Here is an 8,059-nt window from a genome sequence, read left to right as displayed (position 1 = left end):
GGTATTCTCTCTGACCAGTGGTCCGAATTTCTTCTCAAATGCAGCTCATGCCTCCGATCTTTGCGCCATCACTGTAGCTCTAATACGACATGACACTGCATTGTAATTATCTTTTTTAAGGGAGAGGTACTTTTATTTTATTTTTGTTTATTTATTTAATCTTTTGGCTGAGCCACGTGGCATATGGGATCTTAGTTCCCCAACCAGGGATCGAACACGTACTCCCTGCAGTGGGGGCACTGGAAGCACGGAGTCTTAACCACTGGACAGCCGGGGAAGTCTCTGCATTGTAATTCTTTATAGGCCAGTGTCTCTTAGCAGACTAAGAACTCTTTGAGGGAGGGACTGTGTGTTGCCCCTTCACCTAGCACCTGACTCAGATGCAGCTAGGTAGGGAAAGTTGAGTGAGTGTGGACCCTGCCCCTGGGTTCGCACATGGGGTGCTGTGTTCGCTTGGGGACTCCTCCCTCACCTAGCAGCTTCGTGTGGCTGCTCCACTCATGTATTTCCCCCACAGCAAAATTTCAATTGCAGGGAGGCTCTTCCTGTGGCCCAGCAGGGACACATCTGCATGCCTCTCTCTTGTGCCAGTTGTTTGTTTGTGGAGAATACAAAACTACATTTGTTATTAAAAGAAAAGGTCTATAGGGTTCTACGTTGACCCATTCTGTCTTGTTCCCCTTTGCATTGAGAAGTTTATTGATTTGGGATGCATTTTGGTATAAATCATTGCATTCTGTATTTATGTTGTGCTGATGTGTGCTATTGTGAAAGTCTTGAGGCCAAGATTTACTGTAGAGGGAAAATGGACACTTCATTATCTCAGAAAAAAGAAGGGCATTCAGTCCTTCAGTCAGCTGTGTACCCCCACACTCACTATTGAGCTGTCTCCTGGTATGCATCCGCCCTCACCCTTTGCCTAATTCGCTCTGGTCAGGAGCTACACTTGGAAAGTCATTCTTGGGGCAATACCAAAGATATCTGCATAATCTTCTCTCAAGCTCAGAGTCAACATTTGAAAGTTAAGAATGATCGTGTCATTCAAAGAGTTTGGGGATAATTTGGGGGGGGCAATTATTTTTTAATTAAAAAAATTTGTATATAGGCATAATTGACATTATACTAGCTTCAGGTATACAACATAATGATTTGATATCTGTATATATCATGAAATGATCAGCATAATAAGTCTACTTAGCATCTGGGATTATAATTTTAATGTTGAATTTTTACTGGCACAATTTCATAGAATATCATCTCACATCAGTCAGAATGGCCATCATCAAAAAATCTACAAACAATAAATGCTGGAGAGGGTGTGGAGAAAAGGGAACCCTCTTGCACTGTCGGTGGGAATGTAAATTGATACAGCCACTATGGAGAACAGTATGGAGGTTCATTAATAAACTACAAATAGAACTACCATACGACCCAGCAATCCCACTACTGGGCATACACCCTGAGAAAACCATAATTCAAAAAGATACATGTACCCCAATGCTCATTGCAGCACTATTTATAATAGCCAGGACATGGAGCCAACCTAAATGTCCATCCACAGATGAATGGATAAATAAGATGTGGCACATATATACAATGGAATATTACTCAGCCATAAAAAGAAATGAAATTGAGTTATTTGTAGTGAGGTGGATGGACCTGGAGTCTGTCATACAGAGTGAATTAAGTCAGAAGGAGAAAAACAAATACCGTATGCTAACACATATATATGGAATCTAAGGGAAAAAAATGTCATGGAGAGCCTAGGGGTAGGATGGGAATAAAACACAGACTTACTAGAGCATGGACTTGAGGATATGGGGAGGGGGAAGGGTAAGCTGTGACGAAGTGAGAGAGTGGCAGGGACATATATACACTACCAAACATAGGGTGGATAGCTAGTGGGAAGCAGCCACATGGCAACAGGGAGATCAGCTAGGTGGTTTGTGCCCACCTAGAGGGGTGGGATAGGGAAGGTGGGAGGGAGGGAGACACAAGAGGAAGAGATATGGGAACATATGTATATGTATAACTGATTCACTTTGTTGTAAAGCAGAAACTAACACACCATTGTAAAGCAATTATACTCCAGTAAAGATGTTAAAAAAGAAAAGAAATTATCATTCTTAGTGCCACCATGTTTTTTAAAATTATTTTCACTTATTTTTTATTGAATTATAATTTTTTTTAGCATTTTTTTTAGAAGATGTTGGGGGTAGGAATTTATTTATTTATTTATTTATTTTTGCTGTGTTGGGTCTTCGTTTCTGTGCGGGGGCTTTCTCTAGTTGTGGCAAGCGGGGGACACTCTTCATCGCGGTGCGCGGGCCTCTCACTGTCGTGGCCTCTCTTGTTACAGAGCACAAGCTCCAGATGCGCAGGCTCCGTAGTTGTGGCTCACGGACCTAGTTGCTCCGCGGCATGTGTGATCTTCCCAGACCAGGGCTCGAACCCATGTCCCCTGCATTGGCAGGCAGATTCTCAACCACTGCACCACCAGGGAAGTTCTAAAGACGAAGTCTTAAGGGAAATAAAAATATGTATATTGAACTGAATGAAAATAAAAACAGAACTTGTCAAAATTTGTGGGACACTGCTAAAATAGTGCTGAGAGGAAAAATTTTAACATACAATATTATATTAGAATCAGGTGTACAACATAGTGATTCAATATTTTTATACATTATGAAATGATCACAATAAGTCACTGTCACCATACACACTCCTTACAATATTACTGACTATATTCCCTGTGTATACAGTACATAGTTTGTAACTTTTTCTTTAAATTAATTTTTATTGGAGTATAGCTGCTTTACGGGGGACAATTTTTTACAAGTAATATATTGGATGGAGCTGGCTGGGATTGCAGCTAGACTTTTTATATTAATTCCTATGAAATAATTCCCCCTTTTCTATAACTTGGAGCTTTCTTGGAATGCAATCTTAACATAAAATGATACCATTCCATAAAAAAAATTCCAAAGTAAAAGATAAATGAGTTGAGGATTGTTTTTAATCCTCTCCATGTACATATTAAAACAAGTAATTGAAGTCTCTCAGAAAACACCTTTTGGTTGTACATTAGTTTATCAGAGTGTGTTTTGGTTGTACAGAAATGATTTAGGTAAATATGATCAAAGTGGTTGCCCAGGATTGGAATCAGATGTAAGATGGATTCTAGATGGTCCAGAACCAAAAGTTGGGAAGAAAATGGAGAAGGAACTCAATCAAGAACATACTCTGGGGGGACTTCCCTGGTGGTGCAGTGGTTAAGAATCCACCTGCCAATGCAGGGGACATGTGTTTGAGCCCTGGTCTGGGAAGATCCCACATGTCACAGAGCAAATAAGCCCGTGCTCCACAACTACTGAGCCTGCGCTCTAGAGCCCGTGAGCCACAACTACTGAGCCCACGTGCCACAACTACTGAAGCCTGCGTGCCTAGGGCCTGTGCTCTGCAACAAAGAGAAGCCACCACAATGAGAAGCCCATGCACCGCAGCAAAGAATAGCCCCTGCTCGCCACAACTAGCGAAAGCCCACGTGCAGCAACAAAGACCCAATGCAGGCAAAAATAAATAAATAAAATTTATTTTTTTAAAAAAGAACATATTTTGGGGACTTCCCTGGTAGTCCAGTGGCTAAGAGTCCACACTCCCAATGCAGGGGTCCCGGGTTCGATCCCTGGTCAGGGAACTAGATCCCACATGCTGCAACTAAGAGTTCGTGTGCTGCAACTAAAGACCCCCGTATGCCACAACTAAAAAAAAAAAAAAAAAAAAAGATTCCGCATGCCACAACAAAGATCCCGTGTGCCACCAAAAACCCGGTGCAGCCAAAATAAATATTTTAATAAAAGAATGTATTTCATTGTCAGTGTCACCTTGTGCAAGTTACAAGGTGTGTTATATCAATTAGCAACTTGATGTAAAACAATAAAATGGCAGAAAAGCTGATAATTTTTAGAAAGAATGGTATCAAACTTAGTGATTTTGTTGGAAGAAGGTTTATACACTGTGTAACTTAGTTATTTGTACGTTCATAAAAATCACAAAATCTGTTTGCCTTCAGGTCTATTCCTTGCCCTTTCCCTGTATCGCTCCATGTCATTAGGTGGGGGCGGCCCTGACCTAGAGGTTAGCGTCAGCTGGCCTTTGGCTTGGCCAGTGGGATGCACTGGCTGGAGAGGAGAGGATGGTGTAAAAGGACAGTCAGTGGATGTCCCTCCCTCTCTTGGCCTTGGGCGGCATCTCTGGAAGCAGCTGAGTCTGAGATCTCAGCTCCTGCCAGCAGGCAGGCCTTCTGTGGCCCCACTTCTGCAGTTGACCTCGCTCCTGGTCTTACTTACCTCGCTCCACTTACTTCTCTCCTCCTCCAGCCTGGAGGTAGTGTCTTCCTGTTGTTGCTAATCTTTAGGATGCCTCACCATCCCATTTGGCTGCTCTTTGAGTTCCTGTGAAACCAAGTCTGGATGTTACATTTTCTGTTTAAATATTTAGAGTAGCTTGTTTTCCTGACTGGACTCTGACTGATACATATGTCTCTAAGCCTTTAGTGGTTAAGTATTATGATAATGAATAATAATCCTTTTGTCACCCTGGTTGGTTTCAGAGTAGTAGTACCTGCTTAGTAGAGAATCTGTTGATTCACTCAAGAAATGTAACTATGAAATAGAGCAACAGGGAACTCCCTGGTGGTCCAGTGGTTAGGACTCCACGCTTTCAGTGCCAAGGGCTCGAGTTCAAGATCTGGTCAGAGAACTTCCCTGCAGTGGAAGCACAGAGTCTTAACCACTGGACTCCCAGGGAAGTCCCTGGTTTAGCATTTTATTAATTCTTATTTTAAATACTTAAATACTGTCAACCTCAGTTTGCCTTTAGCCCTCCTCTTCCCCTTGCCCACAAGCTACAATAGTTGAAAACTTTTTATTGTGGTAAAATATACATAAATGTTACCATTTTAACCATTTGGGGGGACAGCCTCGTTTTATTTATTTAAAAAATTTTATGCTTCAGGTGTAGCATTATAATTTGACATCTGTATACACCACAGAGTAATCACCCCAAGTCTAGTTGCCATTTTAACCTTTTTTTTTTTTTGCGGTACGCGGGCCTCTCACTGTTGTGGCCTCTCCCGTTGCGGAGCACAGGCTCTGGACGCTCAGGCTCAGCGGCCACGGCTCACGGGCCCAGCAGCTCCGCGGCACGTGGGATCCTCCCGGACCGGGGCATGAACCCGCGTCCCCTGCCTCGGCAGGCGGATTCTCAACCACTGTGCCACCAGGGAAGCCCCCATTTTAACCATTTTTAAGTGTCCAGTTCAGTGACATTAAGCACATTCGCATTGTTGTACAACCATCACCACCATCCATCCGTCTCCAGAACTTTATCATTTTCCCAGATTAAAATTGTTCCCCTTGCGCGATGACTCCCTTCCCCTCCCTCCCCCAGACTCTGGCGACCACCATCATTTCACTTTCTATCTCTATGAATGACTCCTCTGGCCCCTCGTATAAGTGGAATCACAGAATATTGGTCCTTTGGTACCTGGCTTATGTCACTGAGCACAACGTCTTACAGGTTCATCCATGTTGTAGCATGTATCAGAATTTCATTCTGTTTTAAAGTTGAGTAATATTTCATTGTATGGCTTTGCCACATTTTTGTTTATGCATTCATCCGTTGGTGGACATTTGGGTTGTTTCCATCTTTTGGCTTTTGTGAATAATGTTGCTATGAATGTGGGTGTACAAATATCTGTTTGAGTCCCTGCTTTGAATTCTTTTGAGTATATGCTCAGAAGTGGAATTGCTGGATCAAATGATAACTGTTTAATTTTTTGAGGAACGACCATACTCATATTTTTGTCAAGAGCAACTCTGTCAGGCTTCTGCAGGTGGACTCTGGGCCTGCTCTAACTACTGCATGAAATGTCAAGTACAATTTATTATGCATAGCAATCCCTATAGTAAAGTAGAATCATTCACATATAACATATAGTCCACTGCCCACATTATAATCAATGCAGAAGTTATAGTTCATTAGAGATTTTAATCCATGTAACATGAAGATAAGCATAACCACACATCAATCAATGAAACACTAAATAACATTTTTCAAGATGACTATTTTTATAAACATTTTTGGTATACCATTGTAGGCTTCCCAATCTCAAGGTTGCTAGGAAAAGAAAGACAGAATTTAGTGGCAACTATCCAGAACCACTGAGCTTTAAAAACTGGAAATTTGAATCAATATTTACATAGCACCACACATTTTTATGTCCAAGGTAAGTAAGCTCTAGTCAGCATAATTCTAGATTTTATAATCCTAAATTAAATACCCTAAGTGATGTGCCTTGAAATTAGTATGCTGGGAGATACTGGTCCCTCCTGTCCTTAAGATGGCCAGATGGATGGAGCTTGGATGAGCCAGAACCCCCTTACCTGTCACCATATCACCAGGAGCTGTGGACTCACTGAAATATGGCCAAGAGGGGTGCTACCACCTGGTCATATTCAGCATGACCACCTGGCCCAGCTCAGCAGCAGGTGTTGAGTATGCTGCTGTTCATCGAAGACAAGGGAGTCATGGAGTCACTGCAGCAGCTGGTGTTTCAGGTGCCAATGCCTAAGGTGCTGCTGGCCAAGGGTGTCATGGGGGTGAAGACTGGGCCAGCGCTCCTTGCAGGTGCAGCTCTAGACAGCCCTGCCCTCTGCTTCATATACACTGGACACCTCTGACCTCTGTGGTCAAAGGTATAAGCAGGATGACTGTTCCAAAAATTCACATACGTTCTGTGAATTACAGCTTAACTTGAAGTATTTGATGGAAATGATTTCGATTTGATTGGAAATCCACATTATAAGAAATTTTACATTGGGACTTCCCTGGCGGTCCAGTGGTTAAGACTCCATGCTTCCAACGTAGGGGGTGCGCGGGTTTGATCCCTGGTCAGGGAACAAGGATCCCACATGCCGCCAGGGGAGGCAAAAAAAAAAAAAAAAATTTCACATTGCATTTGTCAATGAAAGGAAGTTATCAGAGTCTTTGAAATTTAGTTTCAATTGTAAATTATTGAGATTTAATTCATATACCATAAAATTCCCCTTAAAAGTGTACAATTCAATGTTTTTTAGTATACTCACAGAGTTGTACAGCTACCACCAATTCCAAAACATTTTCATCACCTAAAAAAGAAACAATACCTGTAAGCTGTCACTCCATTTCATCCTGCCTTCAGCTCTTTGCAACCACTAATCTACTTTCTGTCTCCATGGATGTGCCTATCCTGGACATTTCATATAAATGGAAATATAGAATATGTGCCTTTTGTGCCTGGTTTCTTTCACTTAGAATGTTTTCAAGGTTCTTTCATGTTGTGGCCTGTATCAGTGCTTTGTTCCTTTTTATGGCTGAATATTTCATTGTATGAATAGACCACATGTTGTTCATACATTCATCTGCTGATGGATGTACATTTCATTTATCCATTCATCAGTACAATTACACATTTTTAAAAATTATTTTATTTTTAAAAAAGATTTATTCTGTATTTATTTTATTCATTTTTGGCTGCATCAGTCTTAGTTGCGGCGTGCGGGCTCTTTGTTGTGGTGCGCAGGCTTCTCTCTAGTTGTGGCACGCAGGCTCCAGGGCATGTGGGCTCTGTAGTTTGCGACATGCGGGTTCTAGTTGAGGCGCGCTGGCTTAGTTGCCCCGCAGCACGTGGAATCTTAGTTCCCTGACCAGGTACTACACCCGCATCCCCTGCACTGCAAGGCAGATTCCTTACCACTGGACCACCAGGGAAGTCCCCAGTTACACATTTTTGAATGATCATAAAAATGGTTTTAAATTTCTTGTCACCTACTTGTGCAAACAGTTTCTTATAAATGGTGATTATGAAGAATCTGAAGACAATATCACTACAAAGTTTGGATCAGGAATTGTGTGTAGGTGTTTCAGCCTGTTATCAAAAAGTCATGTTTCCAAAGGAAGCTAAGTCTCTTATTGACATTTTAAAATTTATCTTTTGGAAGTGTTATACAAATTTAAA

The 8,059-nt window shown here is 41.8% G+C and overlaps 1 long non-coding RNA gene across 1 annotated transcript; it reads right to left on the bottom strand.

Moving 5' to 3' along the window:
• Nucleotides 1–2,198: 2,198 nt before the first annotated feature.
• LOC136792227 (uncharacterized) lies at nucleotides 2,199–7,191 on the bottom strand. The gene is made up of 3 exons (XR_010835695.1): nucleotides 7,149–7,191; nucleotides 4,350–4,454; nucleotides 2,199–2,520 (listed from the first exon to the last, which is right to left on the bottom strand). It is a non-coding gene; the product is annotated as an uncharacterized lncRNA (long non-coding RNA).
• Between the last annotated feature and the right edge of the window lie 868 nt (nucleotides 7,192–8,059).

This window comes from Kogia breviceps, chromosome 12 (assembly GCF_026419965.1).
Source record: "Kogia breviceps isolate mKogBre1 chromosome 12, mKogBre1 haplotype 1, whole genome shotgun sequence".
NCBI classification, from domain to species: domain Eukaryota; kingdom Metazoa; phylum Chordata; class Mammalia; order Artiodactyla; family Physeteridae; genus Kogia; species Kogia breviceps.
The sequence above is the reverse complement of the archived record's forward strand: the minus strand, read 5'-3'. Positions and strand labels throughout refer to the sequence as shown.